Below are 24,351 nucleotides of genomic sequence, written 5' to 3' on the forward strand. Positions count from 1 at the left end.
CATCAGTGTGACACACTGGGATGAAACTCATCACCCATGTATTGGACGCCTTCTTCACTCATGTATTGTACGCCTTCTTCACTCATGTGTTGTACGCCTTCTTCACCCATGTATTGGACGCCTTCTTCACTCATGTATTGGACGCCTTCTTCACTCATGTATTGTACGCCTTCTTCACTCATGTATTGTACGCCTTCTTCACTCATGTATTGGACGCCTTCTTCACCCATGTATTGGACGCCTTCTTCACTCATGTATTGTACGCCTTCTTCACCCATGTGTTGTACGCCTTCTTCACTCATGTATTGTACGCCTTCTTCACCCATGTATTGGACGCCGTCTTGATGATATATTTAATCTATTTCTTTTACAGTCAGTGTTTTAATTTATTTCATCAGGGAAGAACTTGTCATGGCTTTTCGGCAATAGGGTTGTTGTATCTCATAACAGGCTTGTCTTGTTAATTTCATGAAATGAACATTTAGTATAAACATTGCTGTGCAATGCCTGTGTGCCCAGACAGATATCTGCCTAATGGCATTACCTCCTTGATTAAAACTGTGATAAGAGAAAGCGATTTCTCCTAAACCTGTTGTTCATGGTGGCGTCAGTATACGTAATCAGCGCCTCCATGTTACTCACAATACCCTTTCTTGTAATCTATTTCGCCCAAACCGACAAGCCACTTATCTTTAATACTTTCCGTAAACAAATCACAATTTCATTGGCAAACTGGACTCTAATTCCATCCTTATCTTTATGGCTGCCTGTGAACTAAATCGTCAATATCAGATTCATATCGTAAGAGATGAATTACTCTCTGTCCTTACTGTCGTTCATTTCAAATACGTCATTGTACATTTCATTACAGATTTTTCGCAGGCAGATGTAATTAGAGAAAATCCCTCAAGAAATAATCAAGTGTCTTTCACTTGTAGATGACTAGTCTTTGTAGACAGCAGCTGTGCTATAATGCATAAATAATTGACTTATTGTGTGAGGGCATTGTCTGACTCCTTCGGTGCATCCATCTCAGTTTTGGGGGATTCACAGCGTGTCTGTATATATGTGGGAAGCATGGTTTGGCAGGATCTGCAGCAGTGATAATACCCCGCAAAGTTTATGCGTGTTTATAGTCTTCCGACAGACATTTCACCACTCGGAGTCGTATTGTGAAAGTGTTCGCTTCATGTTGTAGGGTGCTTCTGACTACTTATGAAACACTGCAATGATCTCTCCGCCTGCCTGACATCTTGTTCATTTCATTTCAGTGTTATAATGATGACCGCTGACTGGATTACCTGTTCTCATGAAGAATAAGGTAAGTGGACTTGGGGAGGAGTTCTTGTATCCCTCCTGTTTTCTTGTGTCAGTAAGTGTCTCTAATTCTCAATGATTGACACAGATACTCTGGAAGGTACAATCAATGTTGGAGGTAAAGGTCAAAACCTAGAAATTATTTGCTGGCTATTTACTGAAATCATTCTGGCTATGGAAGATAAAATATTTGAACATTGTGAACACAATCTGAGAATGGAAAGCTCAATACTTGTTAAATAGCATGAATACATGACATTTTTTATGGATAAAAACTTCTGTTTTCTTTGTACGACATTTCAAAGCTACTTCTTGCTCCTTCATCAGTTGAATACTTAGTAGGTACATACTATATATATATCATGATGTTGCATATCACAAGGTGGATGAATGTACGAAGATAACAACATAATGACTAAGCCAGTGACATAGGATTAATGTAAAAGATAACAACATGATGAGGAAGCCGATGGGATAGGATTAAGATAACATTATAGTGATGTACCTAATGAGATTAACAGGAGTGGATTGATTAAGTACACTGTTGTGTCGACAAGGATCTGGCTGTATATTCATGAAATGTAAAGTTCTATACTCGGTACACTATACAAATACTGAAATCCTGAGTAAGAAATGAGTCTTTGTCTGTTTGAAATCTGAAAGATTTCCATTTAAACAGCCTATGGTTCGATACGAGATGTGTTCCATCAGGACACACTGCACTGTGACATACGGCTGATGTTACTGATGCTGGATGCTCTATAGTGGTGGTAGTGACTCAGCTGAGGACGTAGCTGTGTAGCACTTACGGGTTCAGTCTGCCTGCAGAGAGGAGCAGAGCAGATAGTGGAGCAGAGCAGAGTGTTATGTTTTCTGACCAGTGGCCTGGATTCATTTTTCCAGAAATGTGCAATTGAAATGCCAAGTCCATTGAATGCTGGTACACGAATCCCTCACTTCATCCATGATGTGTTAATATCTGCATAGAGATTATATAACAACAAATGGCCCAGGAGTCTGAGGTTGTTTTCCTTGGATGCCAGATTTTTGTCAAAGCCTTGAATCCGAGATTCTCATGTTGATCTACGGTTTGTAAGCACCATACTTGATCTCTTGGTTTCTGTTTGTTTGTTGGTTTGTTGTTTAACGCCGCACTCAGCAAGCAATATTCCAGCTATATGACGTCGGTCTGTAAATAATCGAGTCTGGACCAGACAATCCAGTGATTGACATCATGAGCACCGATCCACGCAATTGGGATACAATGACATGCATCAACCAAGTCAGCGAGTCTGACCACCCGATCCCGTTAGTTGCCTCTTACGACAAACATAGTCGCCTTTTACGGCAAGCATGGGTTGCTGAAGACCTATTCTACCCCCGATCTTCACGGGTCTCTTGGTTTCTCTCTGCTTATGTAGAAGTGATGCATCAGTTGGGTTCTTCTTCCGCATTAAGCTGACATGCCATGACACAACTGAAACACTGTCCCTGAACAGTATGATGCCCTAACTTAATCACTCACTTCAAAACTTCTAGTATGAGCTACTTTGACATTTCTCTTGTTGATCACTTCCTGTCCTCAGTATCGACCTAACAGGCACATTTTTGTGTGCATTCTTATTGACTGTTAATGTGATTGTGTCTGTGAGGGAATTGGGTTTAACGCCGCTTTTAACAGTATTCCAGTTATATCACGGCTTGTCAGCTTAATGTGGGAGTAAAGCCCGAAGTGATGCAGGTCTCAGACGTTTACCACTTTGATGAAACCCAAGAGCATAGGTATGGTGTTGACAAACCCAAGATTTGAGTGAGTGAGTGAGTGAGTATGGTTCTACGCCGCTTTTAGCAATATTCCACAATATCACGGTGAGGGACACAGAAATGGACTTCACACATTGTACCCATGTCTGGAATTGTACCTTGGTCTTTGGTGTGACGAGCGCCCCTGAACTGGGATTTGAACCTACAGTCTGGTTTCTGGCATGCCCAAGGCACTGCACAGGTAACTAGGCAACCGGGGCCCCCTATTGACTGTCTCTAAATACATCTCATAAATATTCTTTTAACACACCATGAAATTTTGAGCATGCTTTACAAAGCGACTGACTTGAAACATTGTCAGCTATGAGGTTTCTTAGTTTAAAGTGTGAAGAAAAGAGGAAATTATTTTGTTAAGGATTCCTTTGCAACTATTTGAGATCAAAGTTGATGCACAATAGAGTCCAACTTTGATGAAATTTTCAAGCATTTTGGAAATAGAATTTAGGATGAGAGTACATTAAAATAACATTTAATCTGCAGAAAGTCATTTCCTGGTACACCCAGAAAAATATCGGAGAGTTAATCATATGATAGAAAGCCTTGCAGAAAAAACTCTTCCCTGTTATATTGTGATGGCGGCAGTTCAAGTCTTTTGGAGATTGCAACGTTGGCATAGTTGTCTAACATGCTGCAGTTTGCTGTGCAGAGTTGCTTCCCTTAGGCATGCCAAAAATCTAAGATGAAGGATTCGGACCTCAGTTTCAGGTGATTATTATTATTTATTTCTAGGTTTGTCAGCACCATGCCCGTGCTCATGGGTTTCACCAAAGTGGTAAATATCTAAGACCTGAATCACTTCAGGCGTTTCTCCCACATAAAGCTGACAGACCGTTATATTACTAAAATACTGTTCAAAGCGACATTAAACTTACTCACTTAATGTATTTTGAACACGATTTAATCAATTCAATTGTTCTGATTTAGCTTAAAGAAATGGATACTTTGTATGATGATATGGTTTCATTTCATTATGAGTAGTAATGTTTGACATTAAGTGTAATATCTACATGGCGAGATCTGCATGTGGAATGTCGTCAGTCCCACATGTAGGATTGTGTAGGATGGATGATGTATGGAGCCATCATTGTCATGAAGCGCTGTATTTCCACATGCTGTGTGTGAGGAAATTAGATTATGTCAGATTAGACTTGGAAACTAGACACTCAGCAGAGAGTGCTTCAGGTGTACAATATGTCGTGTAACACAAGCTGGTTTGATTGTGTGTGTCCATCTTGTGAAATGAGAGGTCAGTATGTGCTTAAGCTGTTCAATATGTCGTGTAACACAGGCTGGTTTGATTGTGTGTGTCCATCTTGTGAAACGAGAGGTCAGTATGTGCTTAAGCAGACTCCAATGTAGTAACAGACGGTGCTGGGATTGTGTGTGTATGTCCATCTTGTGAAATGAGAGGTCAGTATGTGCTTAAGCAGTACAATGTAGTAACACACAGTGCTGGGATTGTGTGTGTATGTCCATCTTGTGAAATGAGAGGTCAGTATGTGCTTAAGCAGTCCAATGTAGTAACACACAGTGCTGGGATTGTTTGTGTATGTCCATCTTGTGAAATGAGAGGTCAGTATGTGCTTAAGCAGTACAATGTAGTAACACACAGTGCTGGGATTGTGTGTGTATGTCCATCTTGTGAAATGAGAGGTCAGTATGTGCTTAAGCAGTACAATGTAGTAACACACAGTGCTGGGATTGTGTGTGTATGTCCATCTTGTGAAATGAGAGGTCTGTACCATATATGACAGCGGATAAGCCGACCCCGTAGATAAGCCGAGGTGTTAACTTGACCATTGAAATACGAAAGAAAATGATATGACCCGCAGATAAGCCGAACCAGGATTTGAAGGCAAAAAACACTGCGAAGTCGGACTGCAAGACATGTGCCGGTACTCGCAGATATTCAAAAATATAAGATGAAAAACGTTGTAATTATATTGAAAAAGTCATTATTATTTCTAATAAAGATTTAACAAACCAGTCATCCACTTTCATAATGTGGGAACCTGTTTCTCGTGGTTTTTTTATATCTCATAATGATCGTTATATGTTGCCATCAACAACGAAGCGCCATTTTGTGAATCGGTGTATATAGAATTATAAACCCGTGAGGACTCGCAGTTTGAATTCAGCATCGTAAGCATGGCGTTTTCGTTTCAAACTCATGATGAGAAGTCCAATGTAGTAACACACGCTGTTGGGATTGTGTTTGTAGGTAGGGAATGTTTGTGGTACACCCTCTCCCCCACTCTTTCACATGCATCACACCACTGATTGTGTGTCATTTCCACCTAGTTGTGGACCACCTCTGTGGCCTAGTGGTAGAACGTCCACCCGGAGAGTGAAAGATCCGGGGTTCAATCCCCGGCCGTGTCATACCATACATTAAAAGATGGCGCTCGGCATTAAATGGGCTTACACAAGGACTGGTCGCTTCGTAGTCAGTATACTGTGTCTGAGTGAGGTATTCATGTTAAACTGCGGCATGGTATCTCGGTGGGCTAGCACTATAAATTGGCATCAGTCCGGGCTGGTACGCGCAGCCACACACACACATGCATGCATGTCGCTATGTAAATGCAATAATCTTGGATGTGATGTTAAACCCCATTTCACTTCACCTCGCCTAGTTGTTGCTCATACTATTCACCATTGGGGTATCTGGTCCAGGAGGAATTGTTAACAGGACATTCATGCTTTTATGACCAGTGAAGATCCGGGGTAGGATAGGTCTTCAGGAACCCATGCTTTTTGTAAAATGCGACTATGCTTGTCGTATATGGCAACTAACAGGATTGGGTGGTCAGGCTTGCTGACTTGGTTGATGCATGTCATCGAGGGGGCACGGGTGGCCCAGTCGTCTAAGGCGCCACGTTTTGCTGGACCTACATCACTTCGGGCTTTCCTCCCACATTAAGCTGACATGCCACGATATAACTGGAATACTGTTAAAAGCAGTGTTAAACCCAACTCACTCACTCACTCACTCACTCACTCACTCACTCACTCACTCATGTCATTGATCCCAATTGCATGGATTGAGGCTCATGATATCAATCACTGGACTGTCTGGTCCAGACTCGATTATTTACAGACCGCCGTCATAGAGCTGGAATATTGCTGAGTGTGGCGTTAAACAACAAACCAACCAAATCATGCTTTTACACTGTAAATTTTTCAATTACTTTAAATGTGTTTTTTTTTCTTTTGATTACATTAAGTGCACAACACAAGTGTTTGGGCATTGATGCGTTTACAGAGATAAACAAAATTGACATTTTCTCATGTTTTAAAGTATGAAGATTAGCCAGATGATGATGTCTTGGAATAGTTCATTCCATCACTATTCCCACTTTGATTTATCTGTTTTGTTTCATCACTTGTGTATTGCAACACCTCCACCATTAATTTCCTAGATTCTGTCAATATCGCAATGATTTATTGCCGGGCTGTTATGGATTCGGTGTTTAACTTGGTGAACATGATATAAGTGTGTGATATCTACAGATCTATAATTGTAATGTGAATTATGGGCACATCAACTGAAGCTGAAGTTATTCCTGCAGCTGTATTGATTTTAAACATTAAACGTCTCACGTCATGTTGGAATCAATACGTCTTTAGCCTAATACACTCAAATTTCCCATAACTGCTTAAAAATAGCTTCACCAAGGGAATTTTTTTCTTCTGTTTTTATTGTCTCTTAAAGGCATAGAGAAATGGATTGATAAAATAGATTTCATAGTCTGGTTTTTCATGAGTTAATTATAGATTCCTTACACTGTCATTTTTATCAGCCAGTTTCCATGTATTTTTGAAAAGTCAGTTAGTTTGGTTTTGAAACATTTGGAACATGCTTCGTGGATCTGTGGTGCTTGATTAGAGCAGGTGATTGGGTTGGTCATGTGAAGTGATCAGTTTAATTCAAGTTGAGTTATCAGTTATGTCGCAGCTTTACTGAACATCTGTGCATTCGAAGAATCACTGGGTATTAATGGGACGACTTTCCATCTGTGTATTGGCAAGGTTGGTGGTATTGAGCTCCTACTATAGGAATTGTTTCTCACACTATCAACCACTGGTTTGTCTTGTGCAGGCATGACGACATATAGTTGTAACCTGGCTGCCTTACTTGTGGAGGACACCATCTCCATGTTTAGAGGATAGGGCATCTGCCCAAAGGGTGAGGATCAGTAGCTTCCATCCCCTGGCTGATGTTAGAAGATCATATTCATTGTTTCCCAAATGGGGCTCAGCATTAAGGGGCTAAAACAAGGACTGAGTGTCTGAGTGGGGTATCCATGTTAATCTGTATCATGGTAGCTCAGTGGGTTAGCACTATAAATGTGTATGTGTAATTGTAAGTGCAATTTCACCTCACCTTTTGTAGACTCACTCACTCACTCACTCACTCACCGACTCACTCACTCACCCACCCACCCACCCACTCACTCACTCACTCACTCACTCACTCACTCACTCACTCACTCACTCACTCACTCACTCACTCACTCACTCACTCACTCAACTATTGTTGACGTGTTGGTAATGATTCCAGGAAACATGTATTTCAAGTACTCTGTTAAAAATCAGATTTTACTATGGTGCACTTGAATTGTAACTAAAGCATTATCAACCAACAAGGATGATAATTAGATTTGGACATGTTATATACATGAGTCCGTCATGCAATGATGTCGTTTACTCTGTATATTTTGTCCAGTGGCACTAATGATATATGGGCCGTGAGCAAGTGCTTGACAATCACTTTCACTTAGGGGATGCTTTCCATCTCATTGCATATTTAAGATGTCGATTTCGAATGAAATGTACAAGTAGTATTCAAATCAAAATGCTCCAGTTATGCAAATGTTGTTTGATTTCATATGGATTATCAAAATTAGGCTAAATAAAAGAGTGCTTGAATGAATCAGTGCAAATTTTTTCCACCATGTTTTGTATTGAATTTAAAAAAATGGTTTAGTGTATACAAGCACCTTTGACACCACGCGAAAAAAACCTTTGGCGCCAATTTCAATTTCATGCAACGGGAAATATTGACAGAATCAATAGGTTTTTTGAGTTGTTAGTAGTGGGAAGAGAGTTTTTAAATACTTCATCCCAGCTCGGAGTGAATTGTCATCTTTGTGTGAGTGTCTTTCATAGAGGCTTCGTACATAGAACTGACAAAGTACTCTACTTCTATCACAACGTTCCTTTAATAAAATGCCAGTGTGTTGTGCAAATACAATCGATGCACAGCAATTGTGCGATGACCTAATCAGAAAGATACCGTTGGTGAACTACCATCATCATGGGCTGTGCACTGGGGCCAAACATAGTGGAGAGTAAATGAGTTGGTCTTCCACTGCTTTGACCAATGTTTCAGCTACATTATGGCGGAGAAAACCAGCGCTGCCCCATGCATCACTCTCATCCACAGTCCTTATTGCCACTTTTTCTCCATTTACTTTGTTGGTTCTTCCACATCCTTGCACATTATAGTCCGATTCAGAATGTGTGTGTGTGTGTGTGTGTGTGTGTGTGTGTGTGTGTGTGTGTGTGTGTGTGTGTGTGTGTGTGTGTGTGTGTGTGAGAGTGAGAGAGAGAGAGAGAGAGAGAAAGCAAGGAAGGAGAATGAGTGTGTGAGGGAGAGAAAGGGTGTGTGTGAGGAAGAGAGAGTGTGTGTATTTGAGAAAGAGAGTGTGTGTGTGTGTGTGTGTGTGTGTGTGTGTGTGTGTGTGTGTGTGTGTGTGTGTGTGTGTGTGTGAGAGAGGGAGAGAGAAAGCAAGGAGAATGAGTGTGAGAGAGAGAAAGGGTGTGTGTGAGAAAGAGAGTGTGTATTTGAGAAAGAGAGTGTATGTGTGTGTGTGAAAGCGAGGAGAGAGAGTGTGTTGTGTATGTGTGAGTGTGTGTGTGTGAAAGTTTTTATGTGAGAGTGTATGTGTGTGTGTATGTGAGAGAAAGCAAGGAGAGAGTGTGTGAGAGAGAGAAAGGGTGTGTGTGTATTTGAGAAAGAGAGTGTATGTGTGTGTGTGTGTGTGTGAAAGCGAGGAAAGAGAGTGTGTTGTGTATGTGTGAGTGTGAGAGTGTGTATGTGTGTGTGTGTATGTGAGAGAAAGCAAGGAGAAAGAGTGTGTGAGAGAGAGAGAAAGGGTGTGTGTGAGAAAGAGAGAGTGTGTATTTGAGAAAGAGAGTGTATGTGTGTGTGAGAGCGAGGAGAGAGAGTGTGTTGTGTATGTGTGAGTGTGTGTGTGTGAGTGTGTGTGTGTGTGTATGTGAGAGTGTGTATGTGAGAGAAAGCAAGGAGAGAGAGTGTGAGAGAGTGTGTGTGAGAGAGAGAAAGGGTGTGTGTGAGGAAGAGAGACTGTGTGTATTTGAGAAAGAGAGTGTATGTGTGTGTGAAAGCGAGGAGAGAGAGTGTGTTGTGTATGTGTGAGTTTGTGTGTGTGTGTGTGTGTGTGAGAGTGTGTATGTGTGTGTATGTATGAGAAAAACCTTACATACCTACCTATCATGTGTGTTTGTTTACTTAATATCAAGATTCCAAATAGTGTGCACCCCCAATTTTCCCAAATGCCGGATCAGCCTCGGAGGTGTACACACTCTTCTCCACATCAGTTTAATCCTTGTCCTGTTGGTTTAATTATGAGTATCTGTAAGTCACTTGATGACAAATCTATTTGAATTTATATAACATTATTGTAATTGTATTCATGCTGATATTGTCCCGATACATGATTTTCAGTGAAACAATCCATCACAGCCTGGTCTCCGATGGGACTGATCTTATTTATTTTACAGAAGAAATAACTGTGCAATTAATGTGTTCTCCGTATCAGAATACCCCTGGCCATTATCAATGTATGGTGATTGACTCAGGCCTGTCAACCACACCCAAATCCTTTTAGAATAGATTGATACAATAAATAATTTAATGACTGTTGTATTTGAGCACAAAGATAATTCTATAATTTTCAGCTGTGTCAGTATATTTGCTGATGATGTACTTTAATCTAGTGGGATTCTTCATACAAGAAGAAACATCACAGATCATTCCTCCAAAAGTCCTAACAAAACACTTATTACCAAGAGGTTAATATCATATCACTACTTTCATCCCCTGATAGCGATAAAATAACGATCGTGAGATGCAGCGCTTGTCCCCTCTTGACCTTTGCTAAATCGGTGGAAAGTAAAGCAAATTTGATAGAAACTTTCACCACTTTTCATCACTCATGTGGAAAAGTGAGCTAATGTGTCGTCAATTTTGTCAATATTGTTATATACGTGTGCATCAATATTGATGCCCACGTCCATTACGTTGATGCGAATTTCCTTGTTTTATCACAGTCAGTACTCCGGGTTCCTTAGAGGTGCGAGACTTCATGGGGACCAAATTTGCTATGCGTTTACCGTATAAATCACGAAAGATTCGTCCTGGCAGTTTATTGTTGATTTGATAGGCCATGCATGAAAATAATGAACGCTTGTTGACAAGTGCTTTTGTGGTATTGATTACATGTCAATTTCAACATCATATTGCTGAGATGTAGTTATGTGTCAATCAGCAGAGATCTGAAAGATTAGTCTGACATTAAGTCTTTAATCATACCACAGAGAATAATGATCAGCTGTTGTGAGTAGCTAGTTGAAAGCATTTCATTTTTATTCATTTAAATTAAATTTGAATTTTGTGATTAATTTGTCAAGATAAGTCATTATTTCTTTTTAGATTAACATTTAAATTATTAAACCAGATTACACTGAAAGAAATTGAAAGAAATGTATTTGATAATTTCTGAGAGGAGGCAATCTCTTGTTTTAATGAAATAGTGTGCTCTTAGGGACTTTCAGGTTATGTCTTGAAAACGTTCTCTTGTTGATTCTGGCAATGCTTGAGGATATCAAGCTCCTTTTTCACAGCTTGACAAAACAGTACTTATGTGTGGTGATGAATGAGACTTACTCAGGAGATCAGTGGCCAAAATTATGTCTTTAGGAATTACCACTGTAACATGACTCACTTATTAATCATTAGCATTTACATTGCAAGGACATGTGACCTTAACACAATCCAAATCAGGAGGAAAAATGTTGACAAGCGAATTTTGTTTCCCATTTATTTCAGTCTGTTTCATTTGTGAATGCTTTCTGTTGAGCTTTAAAGCATTGCTTGATCAATCATTTGAAAACAATTGCAGAAAACATTTAATTGTGTTATTGAGCTTAACCGGGATTCGGTAGTGTGTTGCCTGATAGATCAAGCTGGCCTTTGATTCTGTGACGTGAGTAAACATGGCATACAAGTGTTTAAGCTGGGTCTTCCTTCATCTTTGTTGAATACAACTGTTCTTTATCACCTCTGAGATTAATGAATTTATTTCCCCGTGACTATTCTAGTATGCAGGTTAGGGTTCAATTAATTTGGGCAAATTGGCTTTTGGAAACGTAATGATTTCTGTAAGTCATGTTAACTCTAAAGCTGTCTCCTCCAGCTTTGACCTATGTTTTTGTCAAAGGTTTCATGATGCAACATGCTGCAAGGCCTGTCGATTACTGTGTGAAATATTGCCTTTGTGCTATAATGTGTAAATGGGGTTAGATAGCCTTTAAAAATCTGTAGAGCCACAATGGATGCTTTCAATGTAGAAAGCCTGTTTTGTGTTTTTTGTGTGTTGAAATGACAAATTGGTTAAGTTAAAGCCTCTTAGCTCTGATGATTTGATATGACATCTTTCGTGTTTTTGTGACTGTTCTTCCAGGGTCTTGTAGATCTGGATTTCACCCAGAGGGATAAAGGATGGTTGGATAGTCTTGTTAAAGGATTCAACAGTTACTTGGGAACCTCAATCCAAGTTTGTCTCCCCACTGTTCCCCTGTTGTGTTATTGTGGTAAAGTTTCTGAAAGTGTTATTAACCCATTTTAACTCACATGTTTTATGGATGCCATGTTCCTCACAGATGAGCTGATTTCTTCCTATTTACTTCCAAGCGCCATGTTTTTTGTTACATAACAAAACATTCATAGGAGTAGTAGTATATAGTTTGAGTGCAAACACAAATTTTTAAGTTGGTGCTCTGTACTGCAAAATTAATCTTCTCTCAAATGCCCCATGAAAATATGGGTTTGAATTCTTCTCCAGCAGCCCTTGCTCTTCGTAATAAGGAACCTAACGCGATCGGGAGAGAGACTTGGTGATTTGGGTGATGCATGTCATCATATAATAGATCAATGCTCATGATGTCAATCACTGGATTGTCTGGTCCAGACTAAATTATTTACAGACCACTGCCATATAGCTGGAATATTGATGAAATGCAGGCTACATGATTGTGTGTTGTGTGGGTTCTTCTTGCATCAGTTCATCAAGCTGTTTCATCAGTGTGGGATTACAATGGATAGCACTTTAAACCATGCTTCTCAAACAGTGACAAGTGATCCAGCTTGTGTCTCCGAGATCGACGTGCTGTATTGGAGCTTCTGTCAACTGCGCCATCACCTGTGTATCATTATAGCTGTCATGCATCTGTTTGGATGACGATCATGTCATGACATCCAATGTCAATGCATCTCTGCCTGCTGCTGATACAGTCAGTGATAGGAGGCATCGGCTGGGACACTCTACTTGTCAGGGGAAACCTGGCATACTGAGGTATCTTCAATCTGTTGAGTACCTGGCTTCCCTATAACTGTCCTTGAATTAGGTTATCTGTCAAGATCACAGATAGTCTTGTATATATTAATTATATGCTAATACTTTAGATAGACGTATTATGGTATAGTAAAATTAGTATATTAAACTTTGTGGGTTGTTTTCAGATACTGTCAGGTAATACTATGGGAACAGTTTAGGTTCAGGGAAGCGTGACTGGGTACGGCTGATAGCTGGGGCTGACATGCCTTGCTGTTGTTGATGAGGTTATGGAATTGCTGTTAAAGCAGCCATGCCTGTATCTGTGTCGCTGATGGTTTGTGTGTACCAGTCCCAACTTAGCTTCATGGATGTCGCTGCAAACACAAGACACGATGAGGTGTGTAATGCTGCTCTTAGTTGACTTCATACTTTGTGGTTCTGATGACATGGCTGCAAGGATGGGAGGCTACTGAAAGCAGCCTGTGTCGTCACTAGTGTCAGGTCAAAGTCCACCACTTGCTGTTGTTTCTCAGTCCACCACTTGCTGTTGTGTCTCAGTCCACCACTTGCTGTTGTGTCTCAGTCCACTCTCTGTTGTGTCTCAGTCCAAGACTTGCTGTTGTGTCGATAATGTCAAAATGTGTACAGCTGAATCATGCAATGTAGAAATGTTGGTACATCAACCTGTTACCCTTGAAGATCCAGGTTAGAATTGGTCTTCAGCAACCCATGCTTGTGGTAAGAGGCAACTAACAGGTTCAGTTGGTCAGGCTCGCTGACTTGGTTGATGCATGTCGTTGTATCCAAATTACATGGATCGATGCTCATGATATCAATCACTCGATTTATCTGGTCCAGACTTGATTATTTACAAACTGCCGTCATATAGCTTGAATGTTGCTGTGTGCAGCGTTACATAACAAACAAGCAAACAAACAAACAAACAAACAAACAAACAAACATCAACCTGTGTCTGTAAGGCTTATGGTAGAAAACTACTTGCAGTCACCTCTCGTCCCTACATCTGGAACAACTTCATCAGATTGACCAACTGTAAGTACTTTCATCTGTCTGAGAATGTCATTGTGAAGCAGGTTAGCTACATCAGCATCAAAGTATGTTTTTTATGTCGACAATTGCATTATTTCATTGACTGCCAGCTTTGTCTTTGATGTTAGTTATGAAGCAAAAATTGAGTATAGATTGTTAATAAAATGTGACTATCAGTCCATTTTATGGGCAATTATGGCTCATGTTATCGACATGTCCTTCATGGATCACATCACATATTTGGATGATATTGACGTGATATGAACGTGTTTACTGTACATTTCTCCCTGGGGTGTTATGTGTGATAGATTGAAAAGAATTAGTGATCTGCAAGTTCTAATTGGTTTCTCATTCCTGCAGACTTCAAAATTGAGAAAGGAAATTCAAATCCGATTTCTTTTCACCAGTGGTTCTAAATCCTGCAGATTTTATGTTTGCGAACTTAACATGAACATTGATATACTATTGGACATGTTTGGGGCATCATTGGTTGTCCTTTTGGTATTCTCCGTTCTGAAAGGAGGCTGAAGTCACCATTGTGTTGTCCTTATTTCATATCTGGATTCACAGGGGCTGCATGGTGGATATCAACCTGATCGAAAAAATAGTTGGTAAAAACATGTAGCTCACCTGGTGTCATGGGCTTTTGTCCAACATCTCTCCAATTCACCATCCAGCTGTGGCGAACTTTTACATCTGAAGGGGCGGTCAGGTAGCCTAGTGGATAAAGGGTTTGCTCGTCACGCCGAAGACCCGTGTTCGATTCCCGACATGGGTACAATGTGTGAAGCCCATTTCTGGTGTCCCCCGCCATGATATTGCTGGAATATTGCTAAAAGCGGCGTAAAACCATACTCAGTCAGTCAGTCAGTTTTACATCTGAAACCACAAGGCCAAGGAAGCTGAAAAATGTGCAGCGTAAATGTGAATGAGAATGTAAGTTGTATGTTTTTGTTTGTTGTTTAAAGCCACACTCAGCAATATTGAACTATATGACGGCAGTCTGTATGTGATTATATAGATATGATCACAATATCTTAAAAATGTTTCTTTTTAAGTATTACTCAGGTGGTTGTGGCATATTTTGACATTTTTGTATTTGACATTTTTTTTACCTTTACAATTTAGAATTGATAATAACAGAATTGTTGCTGTTATATTCAAATAACAAACCTCAAGTGAGCTACAGAACTTCATGACTGTATTGTTATTTATTTCAATTTGTAGATAGCGTTACATAGGTTACTAAGTATTCTTGAGATAAACTGGACCAAAGTGTTTGTTCTTATTCAAACGCTGGTAATGTGGAATTAATGGAATTCTCTTGATGTTGTCTGATGGTGCAGAATATGCTCACCTTTTTGCGAACACCGGGTATCATCATTATTTGATAGTGATTCCTAAACACGTGCTTAGGACATAGTTGGAATCATACAATGAGCTCTGCTTTTGACAGATTTCTCGTCCATGATTATGGAAAGGGTTTACACGATATACAGCTTTTCCATTGGATGAGAGGTCTGTCACATGACTGTGAAACTGACGTTCCTAAGTGTATGAACAACACAGTTTGACACTGACAGACTTCTTCCACATTACTGGAGAAACCCCTGGGAATTCCCTTCCACGAATATATACAGAAGCGTTGTTTCATCCTCTCTACAACCTATCTTAGTGAACAAAATGCAGAAATGCACCTTCAAACTATGGACTCAATCCATGTCTAGACTCACAAGTGACTGTCTACAGCAATATATACATTTACCTCTGTGTCTACTTGACACATCTTTGTAATCACCTTTCAATGATCGGCCAATTGATCAATGATGACTAACACTTGTAATCGCCTCAGGTTCATTCAAAACTTCGGAAAACTCTCCTGTCATGTTATTTTTTCAGCCATTTTGACGTCATGTATTTCATGTAAATGTATTACGATGCACTGTCAAAGTGACTGACTCGCGGAGATAGTTCTGAAGAGACCTCTTTCATGTTATGATGATTTTATTAGAAGCTATTTGCTGTAACCAAACTACGAAAGATGTTCCTGTAGAGCAAGTTGAGCGTTCATACGTTCATGTCACCACCTTTGATGAACTATTTTATTCCGCACTACAGTTGGTTGTTGTTCCTCGGTCAATGTAAACATTGAGTCACACATGCTGAATGAAATTGTGTAACACATCCCTCGAGGAATAAAATAGTGACAAAAAAAATATAAAAATTGATTTTGATTTTTTGTGAGTTCATTGGAGTATGAACCTTCACAGAGTGAGAGCCAAACATTGAATGAACGTTGTTTCAAGCTCCAACGTTCATACAGCTTGGCCCTACCTCTAGGAAGGTTCACACCCCAATGAACTCACCCAAAGTGAAAGTCAATTCTTAATTGGGGTCTAGGGTTGGTGGCATGTGACATGCTTCACTTGATTTCCAAGATCTGACACCCTAACGCTTTTAATGTATTTTGACACCTTTTTCCTTTTCATGGACACATGCACGTGTCACCACTGATTTTCAGTGATCCATTGATATTATTTTCACCTCTATTTTGCCTTTTACACCCAGTGGAATCAAGGTTTTGGCGGATAATCAAGACTGGTTATTCTCTGGAGTTGACATTTTGTATTTCCCACAATGGAAATGTCAGTTAGGTAACATGCTATCTTAAGTTTTGATTCCGTGACTCCGTGATTCATATGGTCATAACGTACGTCTCACATGACTAGCAATTTTACTTATTTGCATCCTTTCATCATTTTTTACATATAGAATCTGTTCAAACCCTGGTTTCAATCCCACCTCTTTTTGACATATTGACTTGAGGATTATTTTGTAATTGAATCTTTCTTGTCTTCTTTCAATTCACATCTTCTTGCTAAAGGAAACTCAGTTTTAGTAAAAAACTGATCTTCAGATCTGTGGAATGACATCAATGTAATCAAACTAAGTGTTAGTGATCAATATCAGGTCAGATATGTAAGGTGTACTTTGTAAAGCACAGAAACCGGATCTAATGTGATGTTGCAATGGTTGGCCCCAACCCAGGGAGCAGTTCACCAACTCTGGTAACCTTACAGTATTGTGTGTTTGAATACATCATTGCATTGTCCTTCATTGACGTTCGTTGAGGATGTATGGAATGGTTCAATTCAACCTACAGATCTCTCGGGATACTGCCACTGACATGCAATGAGGTTCAGAGCAAAAAATGTGTTAGATTTCTAATGTACTACTATTGTGAATTGGGCAACTTACACTCATACATTTCCCCAGCGCATTGCTTATTTCAAAGAGCTGTAGCTCATTTTGGGTCTGATCACCCTTGGGACCGGGCCTGTCTCGTTGAGATGTTACAACTTGAATATAGACTTGGAAATTTATTAACAACTGGTTGTATTAAACAAATTAATAAATATTTAATTCAAATGAGAATACAAAGAATTGACATGCTATTTTATGTTCTGTACTGCTTGATTGTGTTTCCGAATATTGATAGATGTAAGGGCTGTTGCTTTGAGAACTAAGGAGAATGGAGAAGTGAAGGCTCGTTCTCTACCTGATGACATTATTGTGATGCAATGCAAATGTTGTTGAGCTGTTTTTCAGCTGCTTGAATACATTGTTATAGATAGTTGTGATCATCAGTGTTTGTAGTTTTCTGTTTTATATTTAGGCATACATGTGTATTTGGCAGAATGAATAATTGTTGTTAATATTTGACGATGAATTAGGCAGAGTTTGTTGTATGATTGACAAGTACTCCAGTTGACTTTAATATTCCCCATGCGGAATCTAGAGAAGAACAGATGTGAAGAGCCCTATCTTTATCAAAAGTGCCTTCTAATTAGGCTTAGATTGGGACCATGTAATACCTTGCTCCTTGTTTGTTGTGTAACGTCACACTCAGCAATATTCCAGCTTTTTAGTCTGGACCAGAAAATTCAATGTTTGATATCATGAGCATCGATTAACGCTTTTGGGATATGATGGCATGCATAGACCAAGTCAGTGAGCGTGACCACCCGATCCTGTAAGTCGCCTCTTATGAGAAGCATAGTTGCCTCTTATTGATTGTACTCTGATGGTGTGTGATCGTACTCTGGTGTGTGATTGTACTCTGATGGTGTGTGATTGTACTCTGATGGGTGTGATTGTACTCTAATGGGTGTGATTGTACTCTGATGGTGTGTGATTGTACTCTAATGGGTGTGATTGTACTCTAATGGGTGTGATTGTACTCTGATGGTGTGTGATTGTACTCTGATGGTATGTGATTGTACTCTGGTGTGTGATTGTACTCTGATGGTGTGTGATTGTACTCTGATGGTGTGTGATTGTACTCTGATGGTGTGTGTCATCGTGGGGAGATTGTATGGATCAGTAGTCACGCAAGTGTATGAGAGTCAGTGTCATCGTGGGGAGATTGTATGGATCAGTAGTCACACATGTGTATGAGAGTCAGTGTCATCATGGGGAGATTGTATGGATCAGTAGTCACACATGTGTATGAGAGTCAGTGTCATCATGGGGAGATTGTATGGATCAGTAGTCACACATGTGTATGAGAGTCAGTGTCATCATGGGGAGATTGTATGGATCAGTAGTCACACATGTGTATGAGAGTCAGTGTCATCATAGGGAGATTGTATGGATCAGTAGTCACACATGTGTATGAGAGTCAGTGTCATCGTGGGGAGATTGTATGGATCAGTAGTCACACATGTGTATGAGAGTCAGTGTCATCATGGGGAGATTGTATGGATCAGTAGTCACACATGTGTATGAGAGTCAGTGTCATCGTGGGGAGATTGTATGGATCAGTAGTCACACATGGGTATGAGAGTCAGTGTCATCGTGGGGAGATTGTATGGATCAGTAGTCACACATGTGTATGAGAGTCAGTGTCATCATAGGGAGATTGTATGGATCAGTAGTCACACATGTGTATGAGAGTCAGTGTCATCATGGGGAGATTGTATGGATCAGTAGTCACACATGTGTATGAGAGTCAGTGTCATCGTGGGGAGATTGTATGGATCAGTAGTCACACATGTGTATGAGAGTCAGTGTCATCGTGGGGAGATTGTATGGATCAGTAGTCACACATGTGTATGAGAGTCAGTGTCATCGTGGGGAGATTGTATGGATCAGTAGTCACACATGTGTATGAGAGTCAGTGTCATCATAGGGAGATTCTATGGATCAGTAGTCACACATGTGTATGAGAGTCAGTGTCATCGTGGGGAGATTGTATGGATCAGTAGTCACACATGTGTATGAGAGTCAGTGTCATCATGGGGAGATTGTATGGATCAGTAGTCACACATGTGTATGAGAGTCAGTGTCATCGTGGGGAGATTGTATGGATCAGTAGTCACACATGGGTATGAGAGTCAGTGTCATCGTGGGGAGATTGTATGGATCAGTAGTCACACATGTGTATGAGAGCCAGTGTCATCGTGGGGAGATTGTATGGATCAGTAGTCACACATGTGTATGAGAGTCAGTGTCATCGTGGGGAGATTGTATGGATCTGTAGTCACACATGTGTATGAGACTCAGTGTCATCGTGGGGAGATTGTATGGATCAGTAGTCACACATGTGTATGAGAGTCAGTGTCATCGTGGGGAGATTGTATGGATCAGTAGTCACACATGTGTATGAGAGTCAGTGTCATCATAGGGAGATTGTATGGATCAGTAGTCACACATGTGTATGAGAGTCAGTGTCATCATGGGGAGATTGTATGGATCAGTAGTCACACATGGGTATGAGAGTCAGTGTCATCGTGGGGAGATTGTATGGATCAGTAGTCACACATGTGTATGAGAGTCAGTGTCATCATAGGGAGATTGTATGGATCAGTAGTCACACATGTGTATGAGAGTCAGTGTCATCATAGGGAGATTGTATGGATCAGTAGTCACACATGTGTATGAGAGTCAGTGTCATCGTGGGGAGATTGTATGGATCAGTAGTCACACATGTGTATGAGAGTCAGTGTCATCATGGGGAGATTGTATGGATCAGTAGTCACACATGTGTATGAGAGTCAGTGTCATCGTGGGGAGATTGTATGGATCAGTAGTCACACATGGGTATGAGAGTCAGTGTCATCGTGGGGAGATTGTATGGATCAGTAGTCACACATGTGTATGAGAGTCAGTGTCATCATGGGGAGATTGTATGGATCAGTAGTCACACATGTGTATGAGAGTCAGTGTCATCGTGGGGAGATTGTATGGATCAGTAGTCACACATGTGTATGAGAGTCAGTGTCATCGTGGGGAGATTGTATGGATCAGTAGTCACACATGTGTATGAGAGTCAGTGTCATCATGGGGAGATTGTATGGATCAGTAGTCACACATGTGTATGAGAGTCAGTGTCATCGTGGGGAGATTGTATGGATCAGTAGTCACACATGTGTATGAGAGTCAGTGTCATCGTGGGGAGATTGTATGGATCAGTAGTCACACATGTGTATGAGAGTCAGTGTCATCGTGGGGAGATTGTATGGATCAGTAGTCACACATGTGTATGAGAGTCAGTGTCATCATAAGAAGATTGTATGGATCAGTAGTCACACATGTGTATGAGAGTCAGTGTCATTTATGGGGAGATTGTATGGATCAGTAGTCACACATGTGTATGAGAGTCAGTGTCATCGTGGGGAGATTGTATGGATCAGTAGTCACACATGTGTATGAGAGTCAGTGTCATCATGGGGAGATTGTATGGATCAGTAGTCACACATGTGTATGAGAGTCAGTGTCATTTATGGGGAGATTGTATGGATCAGTAGTCACACAAGTGTATGAGTGTCAGTGTCATCGTGGGGAGATTGTATGGATCAGTAGTCACACATGTGTATGAGAGTCAGTGTCATCATGTGGAGATTGTATTGATCAGTAGTCACACAAGTGTTTGAGAGTCAGTGTCATTTATGGGGAGATTGTATGGATCAGTAGTCACACATGTGTATGAGAGTCAGTGTCATCATGGGGAGATTGTATGGATCAGTAGTCACACATATGTATCGAAAGTTATCCTCATCTTCATAATTTGTTGTCATCTTCTGTTCTCTGTTGCTGCAAAATACCGAAACTTGTAAACAAATTAGTTTGTGAATGAGGTGGTACATGTTCAGCTTATGCAAAAGATGTGAATCAGTGACTAGAGCTGGACTAGAATCATGCCCCAATTGGCAGTCCCTGCAAGTTGGATTCAGGTCCATCACTAGGTACATTGTCTCCTGAAACTGGATTATGTGTATCCATCTGTCAAGAAAGTGTTAACATAATTACAAAGTGATGTTGTGTCATTTAATTGACGATGATACAATGTCTGAACTTACAATGCTTGAATTGACAGCGTGCCATGGACATAGCCCCCCTTGAAAATGCCTGTCTAGATACCATGGATATAAGTTCATACATATTAATTTCAAAGAATGTATCAGAAGACAAATCTATACAAATCTATTTTAATCCAAACAGCATCAAGGGCCTGTGAAGCGGTGGCTTGGAAATTGCCACTGTTTTCTTCAACAATCGTGTTTGGATGATACTGGAGAAGAGTAGGTCCCATTGCGCGATGAGGCCTTCAGAATATTGACGAGAGTAGAGGAGTGGCAGCCATGTTAAAGTTTGATGTGTTTGTTCCTGGATGATGTTAGGTTTGATGAGGTTACAATTGATATTCATTTGGGAAAACCGACAAAATCTTTTTTGTTTGAATTGTGTTTTTTGTATTCTTGATACAACTTTTATGCAGTCCGATGGGGAGTAATAATACTTCAACACATTAATGAGCTTCTTGCTGCCTCCAAGGGCAATCCTGACTTGCAGAACAAAAGTTTAAATAATGTATCTTCATGATTTATCAACTTTGCACAATTGTAGATGTGTTGTGCTTGTTGTTACTGGTGATACAGGGTAAACGTATTGAAGGATGTTAATCAGTTGTGGACAAAAATGATTCTTGTCACGATGAGTCAGTTTTCAGCTATAGGAGGAACAGAATCACTGTTTAGTTTTATGAGTAACAGAGAGTTTTTAACTTTTTGCAACTAAAAGAAATTACTTTCCCTGATTTTAATTGATTCGTAAAAGTTGTTGTTTGGGTGTTGCATGCAGTCTTCTGTATGCTATCAAAGTTTGAGAGATTTATTGAAGCAGTTTTCATTGCAGGATTGCAAAAAGTTCTGGAAAAATCAAGAATAGCATTTCTTTTCGTCATAACAGGTTTTATCAAAATGTGAAACTTCAGAATGCGTGCATATCTTGCTGTCATGGCATGTGACATTATTGTTCATCTAAAACAAGGCAGATTGTAAAATAATCGAGTCTCGCACATTAATGATTGATAACATTAGCAATAATCCATGCTGTCAGGGTTTCAGTACTCATGATCTCCCAGATGATACTTTGGGATTCAGAAGCCCTGAGGAGTACTTTAAGATATAAACCATAATTTATCTTACTTTATTCTGTTCAAGCAAAGCAGTTGCCATTCTGCTTCAGCAATGTAGAATCTTTGAAAATGAATTGTTTCTCAAATAAAAATGTTTTGATCTACGGAACTGCTCTCAGTGCGTGCCAAACAGATTTACATTTAGTGGAATTATCTCGTATCAAACATGGAAACTCCATGGCATTGGAAGAATTCAAGGATGTGGCAAATTAACAAGAAAGAAAGGCCGGAGATTTATTGACAACTGATTGTTTGTTTTATCTGAAAATTGCAAAAGAAGCTTGTGGGGAATAATTGATTATGCATTTGACATGCTTATAAATTGTTTTTTGCAATTGTAAACTACTGGCATCACTAAAACAAATATTTCTAATATGAAGCAATTTCTGTCTGGAAAATGAATTTGTGTTTTTAATTTGTTATTGATTCTGAGTGTTATTGTGGGCAGATGAACTATGATTGGAGTATCAGATTGCAGAGATGCAGAAACTTTTATTCAAGAGCATATTTATTGTTTCCTGGTGTATTTTTCCTGCGTCAAGTATTCTGAAGCAGATTCTGCTGCTTTTTTTCGAGAGCCTAGTTGGCCCTGCCTGTGTTGGCTGTGCAGTGTGCAGTGTGCAATGTGCAGTGTTGTACTAAGGTATAACAGAAACCTATGATGATTGGTTTGAATCCAAGTTCGTCCTGATTAAGTTTTCATCCCTATGAGTGACCTTGTGGGTTTAGGACCGCCTCCGTGGTCTAGTTGTAAAGCGTCTGCCCAGGGAGCAGAAGGTCCAGGGTTCGATCCCCAGACGTGTGATACCAAAAGATGTTAAAAGATGGTACTTGTTGTTACCCTGTCTAACACTTGGCATTAAGGGGCTAAAACAAGGACTGGACAGCTCGGAGTCAGTATACTGTGTCTGAGTGGGGTATTCATCTAAAACTATGGCATGGTATCTCAATAGGCTAGCACGCACGCATGCGTGTGCATGCAGGTTACTTTATAAGTAATCTTGGACACAAGGTTAAATCCCATTCCACCTCACCTCACCTTGTGGGTTTCAGCAAAGCGGTAAACAACAGACCAAAAACTCACTCACAATTTGTGAACTGCAAGTTGCTGACTGTTGCTCATGCTATCAACCACTGGTACATACAGGCATTCATCATAAAGCTGGAAAAATGCTGACATGGACATAAAACAAAATCTCTGCTTTGCTGCTCATGCACTGGGGTGTATCCTTGTAATGCCCAAGAAGAGACACAGACTTAGGGTTTCTGAGATCACTGTAGATGCTGCTTGGAATATCCAAAATTTGCCATAAAACAACATTCATTCCCTTGCTGTTGTTTTATCTTCTCATGCTCTGGGATATAGACATAAAACACTTGCACTCTCTTGCTGCTGGTATTTCTTCTCATGCTCTGGGATATAGACATAAAACAACTTGCACTCTCTCGCTGCTGGTATTTCTTCTCATGCTCTGGGATATAGACATAAAACAACTTGCACTCTCTCGCTGCTGGTATTTCTTCTCATGCTCTGGGATATAGACATAAAACAACTTGCACTCTCTCGCTGCTGGTATTTCTTCTCATGCTCTGGGATATAGACCTAAAACAACTTGCACTCTCTCGCTGCTGGTATTTCTTCTCATGCTCTGGGATATAGACATAAAACAACTTGCACTCTCTCGCTGCTGGTATTTCTTCTCATGCACTGGGATATAGACATAAAACAACTTGCACTCTCTTGCTGCTGGTATTTCTTCTCATGCACTGAGATAAGGACCTAAAACAACTTGCACTCTCTCGCTGCTGGTATTTCTTCTCATGCTCTGGGATATAGACATAAAACAACTTGCACTCTCTTGCTGCTGGTATTTCTTCTCATGCACTGGGATATAGACATAAAACAACTTGCACTCTCTCGCTGCTGGTATTTCTTCTCATGCTCTGGGATATAGACATAAAACAACTTGCACTCTCTCGCTGCTGGTATTTCTTCTCATGCACTGAGATAAGGACATAAAACAACTTGCACTCTCT

The 24,351-nt window shown here is 40.1% G+C and overlaps 1 protein-coding gene across 2 annotated transcripts in view; it reads left to right on the forward strand.

Annotated features, from left to right (window-relative positions):
* The window catches only part of LOC124149384 (pro-neuregulin-2, membrane-bound isoform-like), a 273,209-nt gene that overhangs the window by 96,271 nt on the left and 152,587 nt on the right, over positions 1 to 24,351 (forward strand). For both annotated transcript variants that reach the window (XM_046520927.2, XM_046520928.2), the window contains exon 2: positions 1,272 to 1,321. The gene's annotated coding sequence lies outside the window, so the exon portion shown is untranslated. The remainder of the gene's footprint in view (positions 1 to 1,271; positions 1,322 to 24,351) is intronic.

Source organism: Haliotis rufescens, unplaced genomic scaffold (assembly GCF_023055435.1).
Source record: "Haliotis rufescens isolate VD_foot unplaced genomic scaffold, xgHalRufe1.0.p SCAF_11, whole genome shotgun sequence".
Taxonomy (NCBI): domain Eukaryota; kingdom Metazoa; phylum Mollusca; class Gastropoda; order Lepetellida; family Haliotidae; genus Haliotis; species Haliotis rufescens.